Source organism: Anolis carolinensis, chromosome 1 (genome assembly GCF_035594765.1).
Source record: "Anolis carolinensis isolate JA03-04 chromosome 1, rAnoCar3.1.pri, whole genome shotgun sequence".
Classification (NCBI taxonomy): Eukaryota; Metazoa; Chordata; class Lepidosauria; order Squamata; family Dactyloidae; genus Anolis; species Anolis carolinensis.
In genome coordinates this window covers 192,162,580-192,186,675 of record NC_085841.1, presented here as the reverse complement: position 1 = coordinate 192,186,675, position 24,096 = coordinate 192,162,580, and the positions used below count along the sequence as shown (strand labels likewise).

Sequence of the window (24,096 nt, the reverse complement as noted above, 5' to 3'; positions counted from 1 at the left end):
ACTTTCTATAGGGAACATATATACATTAGAGTCTCACTTATCCAACATAAACGGGCCGGCAGAATGTTGGATAAGCGAATATGTTGGATAATAAGGAGGCATTAAGAAAAAGCCTATTAAACATCAAATTAGGTTATGATTTTACAAATGAAGCACCAAAACATCATGTTAGACAACAAATTTGGCAGAAAAAGTAGTTCAATACACAGTAATGCTATGTAGTAATTACTGTATTTATGAATTTAGCACCAAAATATCACGATATATTGAAAACATTGACTACAAAAATGCATTGGATAATCCAGAACGTTGGATAAGCGAGTGTTGGATAAGTGAAACTCTACTGTATATACATACACACACAGACACACACACACATATATATATATTGTTGATTAATAAGCATAAGGAGGTAAATGTATTGATGTATGAGAGAAGCATTGAAGGTTCTTATACATTAATGTAGATTAATCAATTATCTTTGAAGAAAAGATTAGAGTCACTTCTATCTTTCTGGTATGTATCCTATTTCCTTTTTAAATCTTTTGTCCTTGTATTTTCTTGTTGTTTTATATATTTGTATGGTTCTGCCTTATATGTTGGGAACTCTTTAATAAGTTTTTCGACCTCACCACATTGATTAAGTTGCACAGGGTGATTTGCCAGCCTCCGTGGTGAATCGGCAGGGCAATGGGGCAATCCCGGAGCACCACACCATGCCTCACCCTCAGCTATGCTTTCCCATAACACACGGGGAAGCGTTGCCATGTGGCTTCCCACCACACTAGCCCTGTTTTTCCTTATGGAACACAGGAAGCCTTTCATGTTTTGGGTGTTCATAGGACGCTTGCACCCCAATTGATTGACAGAGCCCCACCGGAGATCAGTGTGCACTGTGTGATGAGAAGCATGGAGCTCTGTGGATCAACTGGGGCGAAAGCATCCTACAATGCTTGCAGCCCCCTGTGTGATGAAGTCCTTAGACAACTTCATAGGCTACAATCAAGAGTTTGAATTGAGCTTGGAAGCAAATTGGCAGCCATTGCATTTCTTATAAAACTAGCGACATATAAATGACACACTATTGGATTTGGGCCCCCTTTTATCTCTTCTTCATCGATCAACAAGCACTTGTTTGACTGGTCTGATAAAAAGTGAAAAGCAAATGAATGAATGTGACTTTTCCAGTCCCAGCCAAATATTGTTTAGTCTATAGCATTGGTTCTCAGCCTGGGATCCCCAGAAGTTTTTGGTCTACAACTCCCAGAAATCCCAGCCAGTTTACCAGCTGTTAGGATCTCTGGGAGTTGAAGGCCAAAACCATCTAGGGACCCCAAGTTGAGAACCACTGGTCTATAGGAACGGGAAAGAGAGCAGACTGAAGGAAAGAACTGGGAACAATGACCTCAAAGGACAGTGATGTTTATAGGAAGTGAACATGACCCAATCCAGATACAAAATGGAATAGACCTGTTTTATTTTCTTCCTTCAGCTCTTCAGCCTGCTTTTTGTGAGGGATTCTGCACTGGACACTGGGAAGTCCATCACAATACTACTCCTGAAAAACAAAGTATGGGTCTCATCATAAAGGCCAAGCAAAGGGTCCTGCTTTGCCTGGTATCTGGGAGAAAAGAGAGGGGCAGTGGGGTGAATGGGGTAATCCCAGAACACCACGCCATGCCTCACCCTCAGCTATGCTTCCCCATCACACATGGGGAAGCATCACTATGTGGCTTCCCACCGCACTCCACGCACAGCTACCTCTCTGCGATGCTTTCCCCATCACATCTCCCATCATCCCAGTCAGCACAACCATGTCTTACATAGAGAGATGTTGATTTAGGGACTATTCACCCAGAGCACACATGTCAAACTCGAGGCCTGTGGATCAAATGTGGCCCTCCATGTCATTTTATGTAGTCCTCCAGATGCTGGACTACAACTCCTGTGTTGCTCATCATTAAACATCATGACTAGAACTGATGGGAGTTGTGATACAGTAACATCTGTTCTGCTTAGGATAGTGGGGTTTGGATTGGATACAAGGCTTGTAGATACGATGTCCACCTTTAAAATGTCCTTAAACCTTTCCTCAACCTCAGAGACACCAAGTGCTATTGGGTTGCAATTCTCATTATCCCTAGTTCACATGGTGGATGAACATATAGGTGTTCTCATTCAATGACATCTGGAGACCCACATTGGGTAAAAACTAAAGCGCACCAAGCACTATGTAAAGAAATGATAGTTGGCCCTCTGTATCCACAGATCCTCCATCCACAGATTTAGTGGCAACCATAAAGCTGATGTGGCCCTTGATGAAAATGAGCTTGACAGCCCTGACCTATATAAACCAGAGTTGCAAATACATTGTCTTTTAGTTTAACCTTTGTGCAGAGTTAGGCATAGAGATTCAGCCATATCAACAACAAATATCATAAAAAGATGGACAGTTTCCATAACAGGGAAGACTTAAGTAAAGGTAAAGGTTTTCCCCTGACATTAAGTCTAGTCGTGTCCGACTCTGGGTGTTGGTGCTCATCTCCATTTTTAAGCCAAAGAGCCAGCATTGTCCGTAGACACCTCCAAGGTCATGTGGCCAGCATGACTGCATGGAGAGCCATTACCTTCCCACCAGAGCGATACCTATTGATCTACTCACATTTGCATATTTTTGAACTGCTAGGTTGGCAGAATTAGAATTCGAACCACAGCAAGTTCAGCAGCTCAGCAGTATTACCCGCTGCGCCACCGGGGGCTCCTTCAGGGAAGTCTTACAACTAGTAAAAAATGCTTTCAACAGTATTTCCGTGAGTTGGAATAGAGAATAGAAGACGAAGCTATATTAGAGTTATCTTTAAACAAATTCTTTGCTACTTAAGTGTCAAAAGTGAGCAGATGTGTTTTGAGAGTTTCACAACTGATGGAGTGAAAACCATCAACCTACGAGAGGCTATTATAAACAGATGATTTTCTCAGGCGGGGAAATGATTTCAGAAAATGTTTTTCTTTTCAAAAAGTTAATTAGCCTGTGTTTTTGCACATAAACTTTATCACGTTTGCATTTCGGGGAAAAGAAAGTAAATGGAAGCGAAAGGATAATTCCACTGTCGCAACTTGTTTTATAATTGGTTCCATTATCCGGTGACACTTGGAAATCTACTCGGATATCATTAACTAAAAACCTAACGAAAATCATGTAGCATGTTTATAAATAGACAAATAGCAAAGAATGGTGCTGAGGAGACAGTTGTGGCCAATATCAGTTTCCTTTCCTCAGGTGAAAATAAATGGTCAAAAGGAAATTGTTTTTGTTAATGAGGAGAAGGAAATCTAATTATATTTTCCAGTTGGCTTGTTACACTGTGATGGACTGCTATATCCATTGCCCATTCAATCCATATTTGACAACGTGCCTTCATTTGGTCGCCGTCGATATGGCAAAATGGGGAAAGCTGGATTTTACATCTGTTCTAATGTTTTCAGTAAAGGTAGTGATTTTTTTCTGTGCCAGGTAAATGAAATGCTTAATTGCATGAGCTCTTTGCTATTTGTTGAGATACAGCCTTTAAGCAGAAATTGGTTTTAACTCTAAAAGATTGACTGGCTGGTTTGTGCTTCGGGAGCAATGATAAATGAGCCTGAAAATCAAAAGGGTTTAAATTCTCAACATGTCAGAAAACCCATATATCAAGTAAATGGGGATTTCAAACCAAATTTGAGGACTGGAAATGACCAGTCGCACTGGACTTCGTAGTCACACGTTATCTATGAAGTGTGATAGGAGCCCCCGGTGGTGCAGTGGGCTAAACCCTTGTGCCTGCACGACTGCCGACTTGAAAGTTGGGTTGCTGACCTGAAGGTTGTCAGTTCAAATCCAACCCGGGGAGAGCGCGGACAAGCTCCCTCTATCAGCTCCAGCTCCATATGGGGACATGAGAGAAGTCTCCCACAAGGATGCTAAAAAAAAACATCAAAACATCCGGGCGTCCCCTGGGCAACATCCTTGCAGACAGCCAATTCTCTCACACCAAAAGTGACTTGAAGTTTCTCAAGTCGCTCCTGACACAATAAAAAAAATCTATGTTTAGCTAAAGTGAGAATACTTTCATGTCTAGAATCATAAGCCAATGTATTTTGCAAGTGAATTTGGGATCGCCTTCCATCCGGAAATCAATGTCTGCACTACGGAAAAAACATGTAGATCCAGAATAGGTGTCTAGTCTACAGTGACTTACGGACCTACCACCAAAACTCTACACTTGGGAGACAATCATACTCAGGCAGAGGGATCGCCTATGATGGTATGGTTATTGATGCCACCTAGTGGTTACAGTTGAGCATATAAGGATAGTAAAAGATGTCATAAATGGTTTACGTTCAAGATAATGGTTGGAGTGTATTTGGGGCAAAGAGCTGGAAAGACTGACAGTGTTTCTACACTACAGAGGTATAGCAGTTTGATACTATTTTAACTGTCACGCCTCCATTCTATGGAACCCTGAGGTCTATGTTTGATGTAAAGATCTTTACATCACCTGATGTTAAGTCCAGTCATGTCCAACTCTGGGGGTTGGTGCTCATCTCCATTTCTAAGCCGAAGAGCCGGCATTGTCCGTAGGCACCTCCAACGTCATGTGGCTGGCATGACTGCATGGAGCCCCCTTACCTTCCCGCCGGAGTGGTACCTATTGATCTACTCACATTTGCATGTTTTCGAACTGCTAGGTTGGCAGAAGCTGGAGCTAACAGCGGGCGCTCACTCCGCTCCCCGGATTCGAACCTGCAACCTTTTGGTCCACAAATTCAACAGCTCAGTGCTTTAACACACTGCGCCACCAGGGGCTCTTATGTTTGATGAGGCACGTGGAATTCTCTCTGCTAGGAACAATGGGCAACTGTGGAAGACTAGGAAGATACATTAGCTCAACAGCAGACTTTTGAAGGCCAGACCTGCTCCTATAAAAATTATGTCCACTTCCTCCCGCCTCCAAAAAAAATACTTCTATGGGACATGTTTTGAGCCTTTCTGTGCCCCTTAGATGTCATTTTGGGATATTTTGAAATTAACATATTTTGGAAAAAAATCACAAAATTTCATTTTGACTTCTGAAGAGTCTATGGGAGCTCCAAATATGTAGAAGTATCATCCACATTCCCAAGTGCCATTGTGTAGTATTTTAGGAAATGTTATTCCTAGGGGCTGCATGAATGGTCCCGTGTGGGAGGATGATGCCCACAGGTGGCACTTTGCCCACACACTCTATATCTAAATATCATGGGAATGAGCCACGGTCACTACTTACTGCAGAATCCATTGTAACCTACATGGAAATCCAAGAGCTGTAGCCGTGGTTCTACAACCTGTGAGTCCCCAGATGTTTTGGCTTTCAATTCCTACAATCCTAACAACTGGTAAACTGGCTTGGATTTCTGGGAGTTGTAGGCAAAAACACCAGTGGACCTACAGGTTGAGAACCACTGAGCTATAGGGTGTTAGACTGCATGGTAGTGGTTAGAGATCTTGACAGGACATTACATGGTCGCATACAGGTTTGCAGAAAGAAACTAAGCTTTGCTGTAGGAATTCCGTTCTAAGTTAGGCTAGTAACTCAGGATACTGATATAAATCAAACTTTATTACAGTCCAAAGACCCAGTTTGCTTTACTGTAAAAAGTGCATAACAGATTCATAAGACCACTTAAAAGCAGGACGAATGCAATGCTAGATGCATATGAACAAGGGAAAAATACTGCAAATATATACAAGGCAAGTTTCAACCTGAGTCTAATACTAGAAGTTTTCTTATCCTGGCTACCTCAGAGAGAAACTTGGTAACAGCCAAAGTCACATGGGGGAAATTGTCACCTATTAAAAACTTTACATGGGTTGATCTACCAGATAGGTTACTCAGTTGGTAAAGATTTTCTCCTGACGTTAAATCTAGTAGAGTCTGACTCTGTGGGTTGGTGCTCATCTCCATTTCTAAGCCAAAGAGCTGGTGTTGTCTGTAGACACCTCCAAGGTCATGTGGCTGGCATGACTATATGGAGCGCCATTGCTATCCCACCGGAGCAGTACTCACTTTTGCATGTTTTTGAACTGCTAGGTTGACAGAAGCTGGGACTAACAGCGGGGACTCACCCCATTCCTCAGATTTGAACCGTCGACCTTTCAGTCAGGAAATTCAACAGCTCAGTGGTTTAACCCGCTGCACCATCAGGGGCTCCCCAGGTTGCTCAGTAGTGGGTTAATAATATGTAGTCAGGCCTGCTTGTAAAAACTGCAGGACAATAAGATGTGATACATACATTCAACATCCTGGTTGTTACAAGTGCAAAGTCTTGCATTGTATGGAAACGTCAACAAGAGGACTCATAGAAGAAGAAGAGGTGGAGAAACATCCCCAAGAGTCTTGGTTTACATCACAAAAGGATCAGGACGGGTAGACATAGAGGGAGGACACTTCGGATTACTCAAACTATCTTATCCTATGACTACAGCCCACTAGTGAGGCATTGTTCACTCTTCAGTGCTAAGTGTTGTATTTCCAACACAGGGTGCTGCTTTGTTTCCAACAGAGAGGCCATAAACATGTCTGATTGCCATTCACTATTTTTAATTCACATGTGAGTATGTATACTGGCACACAACCCAACCCATATTTTACTCACCATTCTCAATGCATGCACATCATCAATCAAGGAAGCATGCCCACACACTCACATATTCCCCTTTCCTTAGCCTGTATGTGACCATGTAATGCCCTCTCAAAGTATATACTTTGAGATATATGCAAAGTATATGCTTTGGGTTGTTGTGAATTTTCCAGGATATATGGCCATGTTCTAGAAGCATTCCCTCCTGACGTTTCACCCACATCTATGGCAGGCATCCTCAGAGGTTGTGAGGTCTATTGAAAACTAGGCAAGTGGGGTTTAGATTTCTGTGGGATGTCCAGGGTGGGAGAAAGAGCTCTTGTCTGGGTTGCTGTCGGTTTTCTGGGCTGTATGGCCATATTCCAGAAGCATTCTCTCCTGATGTTTTGCCCACATCTATGGCAGACCTCGCAACCTTGGAGGATGCCTGCCATAGACATGGGTCTATCAGGAGATAATGCTTCTGGAACATGGCCATACAGCACGGAAAACCCACAGCAACCCACTGATTCTGGCCATTAAAGACTTTGACAATACATAGAACTCTTGTCTGTTTGAGGCAAGTATGAATGTTGCAATTGGCCAGCTTGATTAGCATTGAATAGCTTCAAGGACTGTCTGCTTCCTGCCTGGAGGAATCCTTTGTTGGGAGATGTTAGCTGGCACTGATTGTTTCCTGTCTGGAATTCCCCTGTTTTCTGAATGTTGTTCTTTATTTACTGTCCTAATTTTAGAGTTTTTTAAAATACTGGTAGTCAGATTTTGTTGATTTTCATGGTTTTCTCCTTTCTGCTGAAATTGCTTGTGGATTTCAATGGCTTCTCTGTGTAGTCTGACATGATAGTCATGAGAGTGGTCCAGCATTTCTGTGTTCTCAAATCATATGCTGTGCCCAGGTTAGTTTATCAGGTGCTCTGCTATGGCTGACTTCTCTGGTTGAATTAGTCTGCAGTGCGTTTCATGTTACTTGAGCAAATACTTTCCTCAGTTAAAGCACCTTCTAATGATAATATGCACCCATGCTGTTAAGGTGCCCTGTTGGACCTGTCTAGACGTAGCCTGAGATTCTTGGCACCACTGATGCACCAATAGGGATGTGAGCCAGTATGCCCCAGGCTCTGGTCAGGCCAGCACTATCGAGGGATTACAGAGACAAGCTGAAGCAAGCTCCGACTCACAGCATCACTGTCACAAACTCTTTAAGAAAGCAGACATCATGGATTGCTCAAGAATTTTTTTCTCCCTGAACTAGAGCAGCAAATCTTTCTACCTTCCCCTTGGGAAGTTACAGTACTCAAAGCCAGACACATTATTTAGATGCATAAGGGAGAAAATGCAGCTTTCCCTTTCATTCCATTGAAAAAGTCAGTAATAGTGCTCATCTCCATTTCTAAGCCGAAGAGCCGGTGTTGTCCGTAGACACCTCCAAGATCATGTGGCCGGCATAACTGCATGGAGTGTCGTTACCCTCCCGCTGGAGCAGTACCTATTGATCTACTCACATTGGCATGTTTTCGAACTGCTAGGTTGGCAGAAGCTGGAGCTAACAGCGGGCACTCACTCCACTCCATGGATTCGAACCTACAACCTTTCGGTCTGCAAGTTCAGCAGCTCAGCACTTCAACACACTGTTCCACCGGGGGCTCCTTCCCTAACCCGCCCAAATTTAAAGACCAGGGATTGGCCTTGTGGTTTAAATATGGCAGTGCCCAAATGGCATGTTGTCACCCATGGTTAAACCCTTGTACCAGCAGGATTGCTAACCTTGTTGGCTGGGTTGCTGACCTGAAGGTTGCTGGTTTGAATCTGGGGAGAGTGCGGATGAGCTCCCTCTGTCAGCTCCAGTTTGCCATGCAGGGACATGAGAGAAGCCTCCCACAAGGATGGTAAAACTTCAGAACATCCGGGCCTCTCCTGGGCAACGTCCTTACAGACGGCCAATTCTCTCACACCAGAAGCGACTTGCAGTTTCTCAATTCACTCCTGACACAAAAGAAACCCATTCCCCTCTATTTACAAATCGCAATACATATATCTATTACAACATTAATCAAGAAAGGTTGGCAGTATCTCAGAAGTATGGGTTCTTCTACTGCAAAACTTAACGTTTTTATCAGGCCAGCAAGATGAAATGTGTTTGAACTAAATCAAAAGCATTTATAAATGTCATGCCAGCAAAAAAAAAAAAGGGAATCCATGATTATGTATTTTCCTGTTTGACACCAAACTGCACATTGTAAGCTTAGGTTGGATGTGGTGAGATTCTTAATGATGTTCTGGATCCCTTCAGTAACCTTTCAGAGGGATAACATTTTGGAAGTAGAAGAATGGACTGGACATCTTCAAGGTGCCAGAAAGGAAGGAAGGAAGGAAGGAAGGAAGGAAGGAAGGAAGGAAGGAAGGAAGGAAGGAAGGAAGGAAGGAAGGAAGGAAGGAAGGAAGGAAGGAAGGAAGGAAGGTGATTAGACATCCTGTTCTTTAAAGGTTGTGGAGTTAGATGTTTATTTGTTGCTGTTTCTGTGTGTTTGTTTTTAGACAAGTTCCTAAAGGTCATTTGTGTTTGTATATTGATGCATCTGTCCAAGGCACCAAAAAAGGCAGCTCAGAGAAGCTGAGCAAAGCATGGAGAAGGAAAAGCTACAAATGAAGAGCATGAAAGCCACTTCAGGGTTCATTTATATGAGGAATAATCAGCCTTCTGCCTGCATGCAAATTCTGTCCTCCACAATAATTTTCCTAGTTCTAGTTGCCTCTACACAGTTATAATCACTGTTTGGTTATTTTCTGGAGAGAATCCCTGAACATCCTCTCTTGAGAAGATAATCAGGACGTTCCACCAATCAATAGGAATCAATAGGAAGACAATCAGGATGTTCCACTAATCAATAAGTATATATCAGGCATAGATGTTCCCATCTGTGAAGCCTTTTGAAGGTGATTCCAAGTTTATTAATGCAGTCTGATCAATGGAAAACAATGGAATTTATCTAGCCATTAAACATTAGTACCGGAAAGCTCTGGGAAAGACGAGGGTGGGAAATGCAGCAGCTACTGGCAAATTCCAAAAAAAACATAAATAAAGATACTAATAAAATTACATTATTTAAGGCATCAATAGGTTAATGTTTTTGAATGTTTACATAAAATTGTAATTTATGATAATAATTACAATTTTATGTAAACATTCTACTCACATGCAAATGTGAGTAGACAAATAGGCAGGAAGGTAACGGCACTCCATGCAGTCATGCTGGCCACATGACCTTGGAGGTGTCTATGGACAACGCCGGCTCTTCAGCTTAGAAATGGAGATGAGCACCAACCCCCAGAGTTGGTCATGAGTGGATTTAATGTCAGGGGAAAACCTTTACCAACCCATGATAATAATAAGACTTTAATAAGATAAGACTTTCTAAGTCTGATTACCTATATACTTGAGTATAAGCCAACCCGAACATAAGCCAGCCAGGATCCTCACTCGAGTATAAGCCGAGGGGAGCTTTTTCAGCCCTAAAAAAGGGCTGAAAAACTAGGCTTATACTCAAGTATATACAGTAACCAATCAGAATGAGAGCAGAATCAGAGAGGAGAGAAGAAATAGATATATTCCAATGGTCATTCAGGAGTCAATGGAAAAGAGATTTCCCTCAGCCTATTCTAAGCTAACTAACTACTCCTCATTGAGGACCGCAGACTTGGGCAGTGTACGGTTGAATTCCAACAAAAATTTCCTTTGAAACAATTCTTGTGAAAAGTGTGTGCTTTGCATCCAAGCTTTCCAGGTAGCAGCCTGAAAGTACAGATGAATATGGTATTTCTTGTAATGGGAAAGTTGTGTCACATAAATCTGTAGGTTTCTGAATTCCACAGATCCCCCTACTCAATAGCAAGTTGATCCACTTAAGGTGGATCTAAATGTTAGAAAAAATGCCATTTGATGCCACTTTACTCTCATGGTTTAATGCTATGGAATCATGGGAATTGTAGCTTGGGGAGTCACCAGCTCTCTTTGATAGAGAAGCTTAAAGATCTTGTAAAACTACAACCCTAAGTTTCCAAAGTCCTGAGCTGTGGCAGATAAAGTGTTGTCAAATTGCATTAATTCTACTGTCAATACAGCCCTAGTTGTTCCAAACATGATCCAGGGGGTAAAGGAGTCTGCTCACACTCCACCAGTGGCACCCAGTCATGATATCCATCTTCTCAAGATAATTTGGATGCTAATGTTCTCTTGAACAGAAATTGCCACTTATGGTCGGGGTGACACCACAGACTGTTACTGTGATAGATTCCACAGCTCTTGTTCGGAGCTGTGTGGGCATCTTTCATTAGGGTGATAAGGAGACGAATCATTAAGCAGACTGAAGTCATAAGACTGAGACATCTATGAGGGACATTGCACAGTGCCGAAATCCATGTTCCCTAAATTGAAATATTGTAAAATTATTAAGGTGCAAAATAATTCATCCTAGAATGCTTTTCCAGATTCAGGGGAGTAATAACTGATGATACACTGTTCTGAATTATTTCCTCTGTGACGAGGACCAAACAGGCTGCTTAGTGCTTAGTAACGGCCATGGAATGGTAGCGTTCGAGACATACTAGAGAAGATGGTGGTGCATAATAAAGAAAAGTCTACAGCTATTAAAGGTTTTCCACCTTCTGCTTGTTTATCTATACACATTCTGACTTTCCCTACTACAGCCATTTATTCACATTATTTCCTTTTTTCATGTGCATTAGTCTGTCACCTCACCTTATTCTCCATGCCCTGATGTCACAATCCTCCATCTTTTCTCCCCTGACATCACCTCCAAGCAAAATATACACCACACATTCTTTAGTCTTCTTGCCATGTACTTAAATGTAGGGAGAAATCCCTATAGGTGGTTCCAACACACCTTTGAAAATGATTAGCTCTGGCCACTGGCTAGGACACTGTTTGTACTTGACCCACTTCCCCAGCCCTGCCACATGTCATTGGACTATTCAAACCCTCTTATAGTGGCCCAACAGGCCATGAGATCAAGAAATCCAGTTTGCACTTTACCCACCGGTTGCACCTTACCCTTCTCCATCATATGTTACTTCGTTGCACTAGCCCTGGCCCAGCCTCTCATAATGGCTAGCCCTTCCATCCCTTGGAATCTTGTCCATTGGACTTTACCAATGGGTCAGTATTGAACTGGTTTTATTTTGTATGAGTATGTTGTGTCACAGTAATTATGTCAATGTTTTATTATGGTTGTGTTGTATGTTTTTGTATTGGTAATTGAATATTTTACCTATGTTGGAAACCACCCTGAATCCCTTCAGGGAGATAGAGTGATATATAAACAAATTTTATTTTATTTTTTATTTTTATAGCAGTGGTTCTCAACCTGTGGGTCCCCAAATGTTTTAGCCTTCAACTCCCAGAAATCCTAACAGCTGGTAAACTGACTGGGATTTCTGGGAGTTGTAGGCCAAAACACCTGGGGACCCACAACAACAACAACAACAACAACAATAATAATAATAATAATAATAATAACAAGAACAACAACAATAATAATGACGTGGATTGACTACAAAAAGGCCTTTGACTCACTCCCACACAGCTGGATCAAGTGCCTGGATGCCATCGGGATTTGTAAAAACGTTGGCACCTTTATTGAAAACATGATGGAGCACTGGAAAACTGAACTGTTTGTTGGAAATGAAAGCTATGGACTCGTCAACATCAGAAGAGGAATTTTCCAGGGAGATTCATTGTCCTCTCTGCTTTTCATTATTGCTTTTCATTATTGCCATGATTCCTCTGTCAACAATCTTACAAAAAACAAATCTTGGCTATCAAATATCTAAGAAATCTCACAAAATTTCACATCTGATGTACATGGATGACCTGAAGCTGTATGGGGAAAACGGAAACTGAAATCCAGTCTTTGACCAACACTGTCCGAATTTTTAGCACTGATATCAGCATGGAGTTTGTTTTGGACAAATGTTCGACAGTGGCATTGAAGAAGGGAAAAATCATTGAAAGTGAGGGCATAAATATGCCTAATGGCCAAACAATAAAGTGTCACCAGCCAGAGGCCTATAAATATCTGTGCACATTACAGCTGGACAACATCAAGCATGAACATGTGAAGACTGTGATCAATAAAGAATACATACAAAGGGTCAGAAAAATTCTCAAAAGCAAGCTCAATGGAGGCAACACCATCAGGGCCATAAACACCTGGGCCATACCTGTCATAAGATATACTGTTGGCATTATAAATTGGACACAGGCAGAACTGGACAACTTGGACAGAAAAACAAGAAAACTCATGACCATTCATCATTCACTGCACCCTCGCAGTGATGTTAACCGGCTATATCTGCCTAGAAGATCAGGGGGCAGAGGACTCCTACAAGTAAAACAAGCAGTCAAAGAAGAAGAACATGCCCTGGCAGAATATGTAAAGCAAAGTGAAGAACCTGCTTTGATTGAAGTCAAAAATCAGAAACTCCTCAAAGCACAGCAGACAAAAAACCAGTACAAGAAAACCACACTACAAACTAGAGCTGACAGCTGGCACAACAAAACATTGCATGGAAAGTTCCTTGACAAAATTGAAGGAAAAGCTGATAAGGAGAAGACCTGGCTCTGGCTCACGAATGGGACCCTGAAGAAGGAGACAGAAGGCCTGATCCTTGCAGCCCAGGAGCAAGCCATCAGAACAAATGCAATTAAGGCCAAGATCAAAAAATCAGCTGATGACCCAAAATGCAGACTGTGCAAGGAAGCTGACGAAACCAATGATCATATCCTCAGCTGCTGTAAGAAAATCACACAGACTGACTACAAACAGAGGCACAATTATGTGGCCCAAATGATTCATTGGAACTTATGCCTCAAGTACCACCTGCCAGCAGTAAAGAACTGGTGGGATCACAAACCTGCAAAGGTATTGGAAAATGAGCACGCAAAGATACTGTGGGACTTCCGAATCCAGACTGACAAAGTTCTGGAACACAACACACCAGACATCACAGTTGTGGAAAAGAAAAAGGTTTGGATCATTGATGTTGCCATCCCAGGCGACAGTCGCATTGACGAAAAACAACAGGAAAAACTCAGCCGCTATCAGGACCTTAAGATTGAACTTCAAAGACTCTGGCAGAAACCAGTGCAGGTGGTCCTGGTGGTGATGGGCACACTGGGTGCCATGCCAAAAGATCTCAGCTGGCATTTGGAAACAATAGACATTGTGCTTGTTAGCTGTGTCATAATAAAATAACAACAACTATTATTGGCACATAGTTGGAAACAATAGACATTGACAAAATTACGATCTGCCAACTGCAAAAGGCCATTCTACTGAGCTCTGCGTGCGTTATCTGAAAATACATCACACAGTCCTAAACGCTTGGGAAATGTTCAACTTGTGATTTTGTGATACGAAATTCAGCATATCTATCTTGTTTGCTGTGTCAGACTATGTCATAGTGTCAATTAATAATAATAATAATAATAATAATAATAATAATAATAATAATATAATTTCTTATTACTCGTTTCCATCTCCCCAAAGGGACTTGGGGCGACTTACATGGGGACGATGCCCAGAGAACAAGAAGTTCAACATACAATTAAAACACAATACAAAATATGAAATAAAATTGCATAACAGAACAAATAATTTAAAACATCTTAAAATACATCACATAATGTTATCACTATAAGACAAGAGTGGGGCTATTCAAATTGCATGGGAAGGGTAGGCTTGTGCAAATTACGGATGATAGGACCAGACGTGAGATAAAGTGCTGGAACCAACAAGAGGAAATTAAGACTGTATGGTGATAGTGCAAGCTGATTTATTCAAAAGTGCATTGAAACATCAATGTTTTCAAGTCTTTATAGAATGTGGCCAGGGTGGGACTACTGCTTGTATTTGGTGAGACTGCCAAACTTGGACCTTTGGACTGAACTTTGACTGTCAGTCTCCTTTACCTTTGTTGGACTGATTCTTGTTGATGAGCATGGACTTTTTGATATTCAGACAGTGAGCGGCAGAGTTTGCAGGGACTTAAGTGGTATGGGCGGAGACTACACCCTCATGTGATAGCTCAGTAAATGGAAGATTTGTCTAGAAACAGATGGAGTCCATCACGTGAGACGGGGTGAATAAATAATTATTTTTTCTTTAAACTGGAAAGGCACCAAATGCTAAGATAAGAAGATGATTCTCTCTGCTTTCTGCCTCAAATGGGAAGACGTCTTCATGGAACTTCACTGGGTAAGAACAGGCAAAACTGTTTTGCTGGCATTCTCCATAGTAGCCAAAATCCAACTGTTAATAATACAGCTTTTTCAGCTTTCGGTTTAAGCTGCAACACACAAAGGTGGAGATAAGATTGTAGTTCTGTTCCATAATAACTATTCCCAGAGTTTTCACAAGCCATGGTTTTTATCTAGCTAGCACAGATGATATGTTTATACATTATGCTCAACACACAAGAATGAGTAAGAAAACTGGGTATCAACATATGAATGGAGTTGACTGCAAGCAAGAGTTTCAAGGCATAGTTCTGCCAACAAATTAAATTACTGGAGTTGGTTTGATTATCCTAACATGCAAGAGTTTCTCACCTAAGCCAGCCCAAGACACGGCTGTTTTTGGAAAGCAATGAATTCTCCAGAATCCTCTGCTCTTCAGTAAGAAAATAGTAACCACACTATTCCTGCTTTTCTGGAAGGGCAACAAAGCAAGAGAACAACCCAGTATTTGTTTACTGTATCAAGGCTGCACTGGAAGTTGGTGGAAGAGAATTTGTTCCTTTGTGCACAATTTCAAAGAAGTACAAGACACCTGAAACACATACATCAATCTCAATAATGGAAATCTTGTCTTCAGGCAGATTTGCTAATGTTGCCTTTTCCTGGCTTGTCATTTCAAAGGGTATACACACACTAACAAACAAACAACACTGTGGAATTGGAAATGATGATTGCTCCATATCATGTGCTACTGTGGTTTATATATATATATTAACATTCTGGCGAATGCTCAGTAGTAATTCTGTTCAATGGAGGGCTTCTCTCCTTAGAATAAAGTTTTCTTGTCTTATAGGGCAGTGGTTCTCAATGGTTCAGGACCTGCTTATCTCCGTGATCACCTCCTCCCCTATGAACCCACACGAGCCTTAAGATCTTCCGGGGAGGATCTTCTCTCGCTCCCACTTCCGTCACAAGCGTGGTTGGTGGGGACGAGGGAGAGAGCCTTCTCGGTGGTGGCCCCTTGACTCTGGACCCCTCCCCAGGGAAATCAGACTGGCATATTTATTGTCCACCTTCTGTAAGGATTTAAAAACGCATTTGAGTGAATAGCCTCGCCAGTTAGGCAGTTTGTTTACAATTTCTCATTGCACATTATCTCTACCCCACATTTTTAGATTTTTGGTAACTTGATGAGACGCTTTTGAACTCTGGTGCTGGAGGAATATCCTGAGAGTGCCTTGGACCGCAAGAAGATCCAACCAGTCCATCCTCCAGGAAATAATGCCCGGCTGCTCCCTGGAGGGAAGGATATTAGAGGCAAAGATGAAGTATTTTGGCCACATCATGAGGAGACAGGAAAACTTGGAAAAGATCACGATGCTGGGGGAAAAGGAAGGAAAAAAGAAGAGAGGCCGACCAAATGAGATAGTTCCTCTTGCCCTATCCTTGATCGTCCCTGTACTTCCCATGAATCCTACTTAGTCCTGCACTAGTTAACCCTCGCATGCTGTATTTGTGGCCAGGTTTGAAAGTAATTGTTGTGTTTTATGTGTTTTATGCTGTTTTTCTATTTATTTTGTTTATATTGTTTTAACTCATGTAGTGTTTTTTAACCTATGTTACTATGTTCCTTCGGGGAGGATACAAGAATAAAGCTGTCATTATTATTATTATTATTATTATTATTATTATTATTATTATTGACACAACGACATAGTGTGACACAGCAAACAAGATAGATATGCTGGATTTCGTATCACAAAATCACAAGTCGAACACTTCCCAAGTGTTTAGATTGTGTGATGTATTTTCGGATGATGCGTGCAAATCCCAGTAGGGTGGCCTTTTGCAGTTGGCAGATCGTGATTTTGTCAATGTCTATTGTTTCCAAATGCTGGCTGAGATCTTTTGGCAGAGCACCCAGTGTGCCCATCACCACCGGGACCACCTGTACTGATTTCTGTCAGAGTCTTTGAAGTTCAATCTGTCAGGGCATGTTCTTCTTCTTTGACTGCTTGTTTTACTTGTAAGAGTCCTCTGCCACCTGATGATGATGATGATTATTATTATTATTATTACAAAGTGTCATGAATTCACCAGGTCCAAAACAAGAGTACATGAACAGAGGTTCAGGCTGTGTTATTTCAGAATCCTTGCTCTCAGTGAATTACCACTTTAAACTCCCAGCTCTTTTATGCCACTTTCCTGAATGCTCTCACCAGTTGGCCCTTCTTTGGGCCAACCGATTAGATCTTCACAGCTGGATGGCATTGGTCTTTAACTGTAGCCAAGCTGGGATGCTTAACTCTTGCTCTTCCTCTGAGAGTTCTTGATCCTGCTGTAACTCATCCTCTGTACTACCCGGGGGCTCCTGAATCAACTCTACAGAGCTAGTTTCTTCAGGGTCAGGTTGCTGCTCCAATTCTGCTGCTGACGCAGATGTTGAACAGAAAGGTCCTTCATCATCTTCAGCACAGACCCTGACACTAATCAAGAGCTCCTCAACATATAAGTGGTATTGTTTTCTCCCAGATCACACCCACCCAGGGGGCATATCTGCATCTCCAATCAATCCCCAGCCTCCATTCTCCCCGCAAAGGAAAACCCCATCTGGGGGTGATGGCTGAAAATTCTGATGACGTCAATTCTGACCCAGATCCAAATCAGCCTCCTTTCCAGCTAATCAGGAGAGGGAGAGGGAGGTTTGAATGGTTGTCAGAACTGTATAAGACAGTGGTTCTCAACATCTGGGTCCCCAGGTGTTTTGGCCTACAGCTCCCAGAAATCCCAGCCAGTTTACCAGCTGTTAGGATTTCTGGGAGTTGAAGGCCAAAACATCTGGGGACCCACAAGTTGAGAACCACTGGTATAAGACATTATGCTTGTACATTTTGAAGCAAATTGATTGTCTTTGGGTCCCTTATCACTGAATTGTGATAAACCTCTGTGGCTTGTTTTCAATCTGATGAATTTGTTTCTCTGACCTGGCCATTCTGGTTTAGCTTACACTTGCCGGGCACAGATCCTCTTAACCACAGTCTTAGCTGAAATCACTACAACAGCAAAATGAAACATGGATGTGAATATTTTCTTTGGAATTGCTTGGTGCAAGAGGATTAGATGACAAGATGCTTTTTAAGGTCCTATCTTGCCCTTTGGTTCCATTATTTGATATTATTGTGTACTATTGTTTTCAGTGTCTGGAAAGACTGCCCCTAATTTATCAGCCCTTCTGAATTGGACTGTTCTGCTCTTCCTCCTCTTTTCCCTAAATGGCTTTGCAGTCAAAGGATTTCTATTTAAAGTCCCCAAAACGTGCAGAGCCTGTTCAAAGCCCTTTGCCAAGGAGCAGGGGGAGCATGCTGGGACAGCAGCCAGAAACCTCAAACCAAAACCAGATTATGCTGGTGGTTTAGTTCTTCATGTAAATGAGAGATTAGAAGGTCTGCAAAGAGATCTTGTTCAAATGTGTGGGGGATGCAGTGCTAGTGGTAATTTGGAGTAATCTTTTCAGGAAGTTCTTTTTAATTTAGTTTTTGAGAGAGGGGGGAGTGAGGAAGGGAAAGAAAGTTGTTTATATTATAATGCTTTTCATCTGCAAAGTGTCAGGACACATATGCTCTGTGTGTGCTTCTTTAAAAAGCGGAAAGGGTGTTAATGTATATGAACATTTCCAAGATAACCTGGAGCCTACAAAAATGCAAAGAAACGGATTTAGTGGAATGTGTATTCTTAAGAAGAACTTTAGGAGCAAAGTAAAACTTAAGATCAGACCTACCAGAATCTCTCAGAGATGCCTCAGCCATTCTGGATTATGGAGTGTGAGAGACTGAATCTGGAATAAACCCTGGACCAAAACTCATCCAGATTTCTATATGGTGGGTGTCTATGGAAAATGCTGCATGAATGAAGTATTGCTGTATTCATCTTCACAGTTTTCTGACTCCATTCCCTATTTGGCAACTAGTTGATAAGTATTGTCAGTCCTCTGTATCCATGGATTCTGCATCCACAAACTTCACCAGCCACAGCTTGGAAATACACAACAACACTCATAAAATACCAAAAGATTTTTTTTTTTACATTTCACATAAAGAGCATAAATTATGCCACTGTATTAAATGGAAATTAAGAATACAAAGATTTGAGAATCCATGGATTTGGATATCCTGGAACCAAATCAATTATTTTCTGAGACTTGACAGCACTTTTCAAGGAAAACATTTCCTGGTTTTTTTCTAGCCCTGTCACACTGTTTCATGCAAGTAAAGGGGAAAGAGGGAAACTGAAGACATATAGGTGAGCTTGCGGCATTATCAACCCAGTCCTGAATATTTTCCTTTTCAAGTCTTGGGAAGATAGCTAGTAGCTACTTTAGGTAAAGAACCCGTTGTTTCTGCTACTCCCTCTACTTGTTGCAATAGAGAGGCAACAATATTTTGCTACCAGTCAAACTGGAAGGGAGATACTTAGAAATTCCTTAGACCAACCCATCCTGGTTAAACATGGACCAGTATAAGTTGAAATGGTTGATTGTATCCTGCAACATTGCTTGTACAGGCGTTTCCTCGCTTAGCGATTATTTCAGTGAGTTCTCAACCTGGGGTTCCCTGATGTTTTTGGCCTTCAACTCCCAGAAATCTAACAGCTGGTAAACTGGCTGGGATTTCTAGGAATTGTAGGCCAAAAACATCTGGGAACCCCAGGTTGAGAACCACTGGATTATTTCAACAACCCACTCTAGTTTTAACCATTCTGTATTTTTCCTAGAACCTATATATTTGACACACAGTCCACCCTTTTATCATTGCTTGTGACCACATGTCAACTGAGAGCAATTTTTTTTTGGTTCAGAGTTCAGTTGTGTCTTATACCAGACTATACAGAATTTTTGGTTATAATACAATATTCTTATGGTATATTTTTGCTTATAATATTTGTATGCTCTCCTTCTCTCTCTCTTTCTATATATAGTTATATACATACAATAGAAATGAGCAATAATATATAATATAAAAAGGTAAAGGTTTCCCCTGACGTTAAGTCCAGTCATGTCTGACTCTGGGGGTTGGTGCTCATCTCCATTTCTAAGCCGAGGAGCCGGCGTTGTCCGTAGACACCTCCAAGGTCATGTGGCCGGCATGACTGCATGGAGCGCCGTTACCTTCCTGCCAGAGCGGTACCTATTGATCTACTCACATTGGCATGTTTTCGAACTGCCAGGTTGGCAGAAGCTGGAACTAACAGCGGCCGCTCATGAACCTGGGTTTGAACCTGGGACCTTTTATTCTGCAAGTTCAGCAGCTCAGTGCTTTAACACACTTCACCACCGGGGCTCCATATAATATATAATATGTATAGTAATAATTATAGTGACCACTGACTCCTAGCTTATTTAATAAGAAGAGGATACTTGGATTACAAGAATACACTTTCCCCATTTATAGACTGGAAATGTTCCTAGGCAAATCTGAAAGCTTCTCTATGTTCTTTCTTCTCTCCAAATAATCTATATGGTAGGTTGCAGAGTTTTTTTAAGGTTAGCACGTCCTTCTAGGTCAGATCACATCATAGCTCACCCTAATCCTTAGTAAATGCTATTTGGTATTACTTTTTTGAAGCTGATTATTGAACTGTCTATATATACAGGGATTTCTGTGGCTACAAGCTGCTTTTTTAACCTTGATTTTCTGCTGCACTGTGGTTTTGTCCTTTTTCCTCTAGATTGATCAACAGGAAAGCAACTATCCAAGGGAGCTCCTCAAAGTGCCTTCTCTGAGCTTGACTCTGAGGAATGCTTTCTTTAAGCAGGCCAATTGGTCTGCTGTTCTGTCCCGATAACCACGCTGGTTCTTTCCCTCAGAGTTTGAGATATAGGACCTGATTGCCAAAAAAAGGTCTCTTGCAACAGAAAATCTTATTTATTAATGATTGGAACACATAGAAAGACAATTTTTGTCTACACGGACCTCTGGCCTACAGGAAGAGTAGGGAAAATGAAACTGGGTAAACAGTTTGACTAATCATTATTCAGACTGCACAATGCTATAGACAACAGGGCAATCATAGGTCTTTTATGTTGTTCACTATTGTCTCTGGAGATCTGACTGTGCATACTCTTTTATTTGAAGATGCAATTTTCCAAAAAAAAAAATCTGTTATACCATAAATTCTTCCGTTTACGTCCAGAGGTCCACTCTTTAATCAGAACATGAAATCTGCTGAAAGACTGGAAACCATTGATGGACTGGGTTGATGTGAGTCTTCCGGGCTGTATGGCCATGTTCCAGAAGCTTTCTCTCCTGACGTTTTGCCCACATCTGTGGCAGGCATCCTCAGAGGTTGTAAGGATCCTCACAACCTCTGAGGATGCCTGCCACAGATGTGGGCGAAATGTCAGAAGAGAAAGCTTCTGGAACATGGCCATACAGTCCGAAAGACTCACAGCAACCTAGTGATTCTGGCCATGAAAGCCTTCAATAATACATTGATGGACTCTCTCAGCAATGAGAAAACTAACCATGAATAATTATTGGCTATGGTTACTAGCAAATTGTAGTGGGATCTGTAGTGATAAATACTATTTTATTTTCTTTCAGCTTTTCTCCTTCTCTTTTCATTACAGTCTAGATTGGAGGGGGACATACAAATTCTTTGGTATTAGTGCTTAGTCTCCTAGTTAGATAGTGTGTGTTATTTTAATGTAATGTTTTAGTACTGAGTTTGAGTTTTAGTTCAGCATTAATTTAAGGCCCCTTCTACACTGCCATATCAAATCCAGTTTATCTGCTTTGAACTGGATTATATAACAGTGTAGACTCATAATGTGGATTATCTTCTTTGAACTGGATTATATCGCAGTGTAGACTCAGATAATGCAGTTCAAAACTGATAATGTGGATTATCTACTTTGATAATCTGGATTATATGGCAGTGTAGAAGGAGTCTTAGTTATATAGGTGTGTAAATCTTTATACAGTAGAGTCTCACTTATCCAACATTCACTTATCCAACGTTCTGGATTATCCAACGCTTTTTTGTAATCAATGTTTTCAATACATCATGAAATTTTGGTGCTAGATTCGTAAATACAGTAATTACTACGTAGCATTACTGCGTATTGAACTACTTTTTCTGTCAAATTTGTTGTATAACATGACGTTTTGGTGCTTAATTTGTAAAATTATAACCTAATTTGATGTTTAATAGGCTTCTCCTTAATCTCTCCTCATTATCCAACATATTCGCTTATCCAACGTTCTGCCGGCCCATTTTTGTTGGATAAGTGAGACTCTACTGTATATGTATAGCTTTATTTCACGTTTCCCTTTTGTTTTGTTTTTTGTTTTGTGCGTTATATTCTTTGTATTAAAGCTAATGCATAAATCTACATGTCCTTTCAAATATGGTAATTTTATTGTCATTGCAATGCATTATGGCATAAAAAGAATGCAACATTTAGATAGGAGAAAATATTTCTGTTTGTGACACAAATTGCTTCTGTATGTGCTGTGAAACAGACAACATCATCTGGTTATTTTTTACAAATGAGATTTATTTTATTTTTTTGCAACACATAGAGCAACCAATGACTTTTCCTCCTTGGGGATTGGTGAGTAGGCATTAAGCATCAAAGACAAGGGAGACTTTGACTGAACTTTGTGGCTGTGGCCCGGATTGTGGACAGAGAATGGGGAGGATGCTCAATCCACTCTGCCTGTGTGAAGCAAGGCTCTCCTCTGCTTCATAGGATGATCCAGAAGTGTAAGAGACCATGGAGATTTCAAACAACTCTGTATCTAGAAGTAAAGTCAGCACTCCACATTTGTGAGTTTAACTTTCGTGGATTTGATATTCATGGATTTGATTAATATTCTTTTTAGGCATTTATAGGTACTCTGGCACAAGTACTCTGGATGGTCAACTTCCACCTGAGGTTGGCCACAGAGTTGTACTACAGGATGTAGAGATTCCTAGAGGTGTTCTCTCAGGTTAAAAAATACCAGGATTTTTCAAACATTTATGTTTTTTCCACTTTTATTACAATTTTGCACCCTAATACCCGCAAAAGTCTACTGTAATCCATTTTATGTGAACTGGATTACAGTAGAGTCTCACTTATCCAACATTCGCTTATCCAACATTCTGGATTATCCAACGCAGTTTGCCTCCCGCCCCGGTCCACAGCTGTTTCTCTAGGCAGCAAGGATTGAACTTTTTATGGATTTAATTTCCAACCATGTTGCTACTTTAAGTTCATTTTATGCAATTCTGTCTTTATTTGTAGTCAATTTGTTAGTAGCCAATGTTTTGTAGTCAATGTTTTCAATATATTTCAATGTTTGGTGCTAAATTCATATATACAGTAATTACTACATAACATTACCGTGTTTTGGACTGCCTTTTCTGTCGATTCCAAGGTCATTTATCTGGCCCCCACCCTATGTTTTAGACTTAGTCTGAAATGACTTGAAAGCACACAACAACAGCAACAACAATTCTAATTAACTTAACTATCTCATCAGCAAGAAGCAGGCCCACAATTCCCATTGAAATCCTGGTAAGCTTATGTTGGTTAAAATTGTTCTTATTTGTAAATATTATATTGTTCTTTCATATTTTTTTGCACTACAAATAAGACATGTGCAGTGTACATAAGAATTAGTTTGTATTTATTTATTTTTTCAAACTATAGTCCCGTTTCCCCCCCCCCCCCCCAACACTCTGAGGAACCATGGACCGGCCCTTTGCTTTAAAAGTTTGAGGACCCCTGGTCTACACTATCATATAATCCACTTCAAAACAGATAATCTGGGTTTTATATGGCAGTGTGTAGATGAGGCCTCCTTTTCTCCTGAAGTAGCTACAGTAGAGTCTCACTTATCCAAGCTAAACGGGACGGCAGAAGCTTGGATAAGGGAATATCTTGGATAATAAGGAGGGATTAAGGACAAGCCTATTAAACAACAAATTAGGTTATGATTTTACAAATTAAGCACCAAAACTTCATGTTATACAACAAATTTGACAGAAAAGGTAGTTCAATACGCAGTAATGTTATGTTGTAATTACTGTATTTATGAATTTAGCACCAAAATATCACGATATATGGCTTGGATGGCTTGGATTATCCAGAAGCTTGGATAAGCGAGGCTTGGATAAGTGAGACTCTACTGTAATTA

The 24,096-nt window shown here is 41.0% G+C and overlaps 1 protein-coding gene and 1 long non-coding RNA gene across 2 annotated transcripts in view; both read left to right on the top strand.

Annotated features, from left to right (window-relative positions):
• The window catches only part of sestd1 (SEC14 and spectrin domain containing 1), a 180,414-nt gene that overhangs the window by 8,895 nt on the left and 147,423 nt on the right, over positions 1-24,096 (top strand). The gene's annotated exons all lie outside the window — the stretch shown is intronic.
• On the top strand, positions 14,567-16,584 carry LOC134293913 (uncharacterized). Its single transcript, XR_010000878.1, has 2 exons — positions 14,567-14,933; positions 16,090-16,584. It is a non-coding gene; the product is annotated as an uncharacterized LOC134293913 (long non-coding RNA).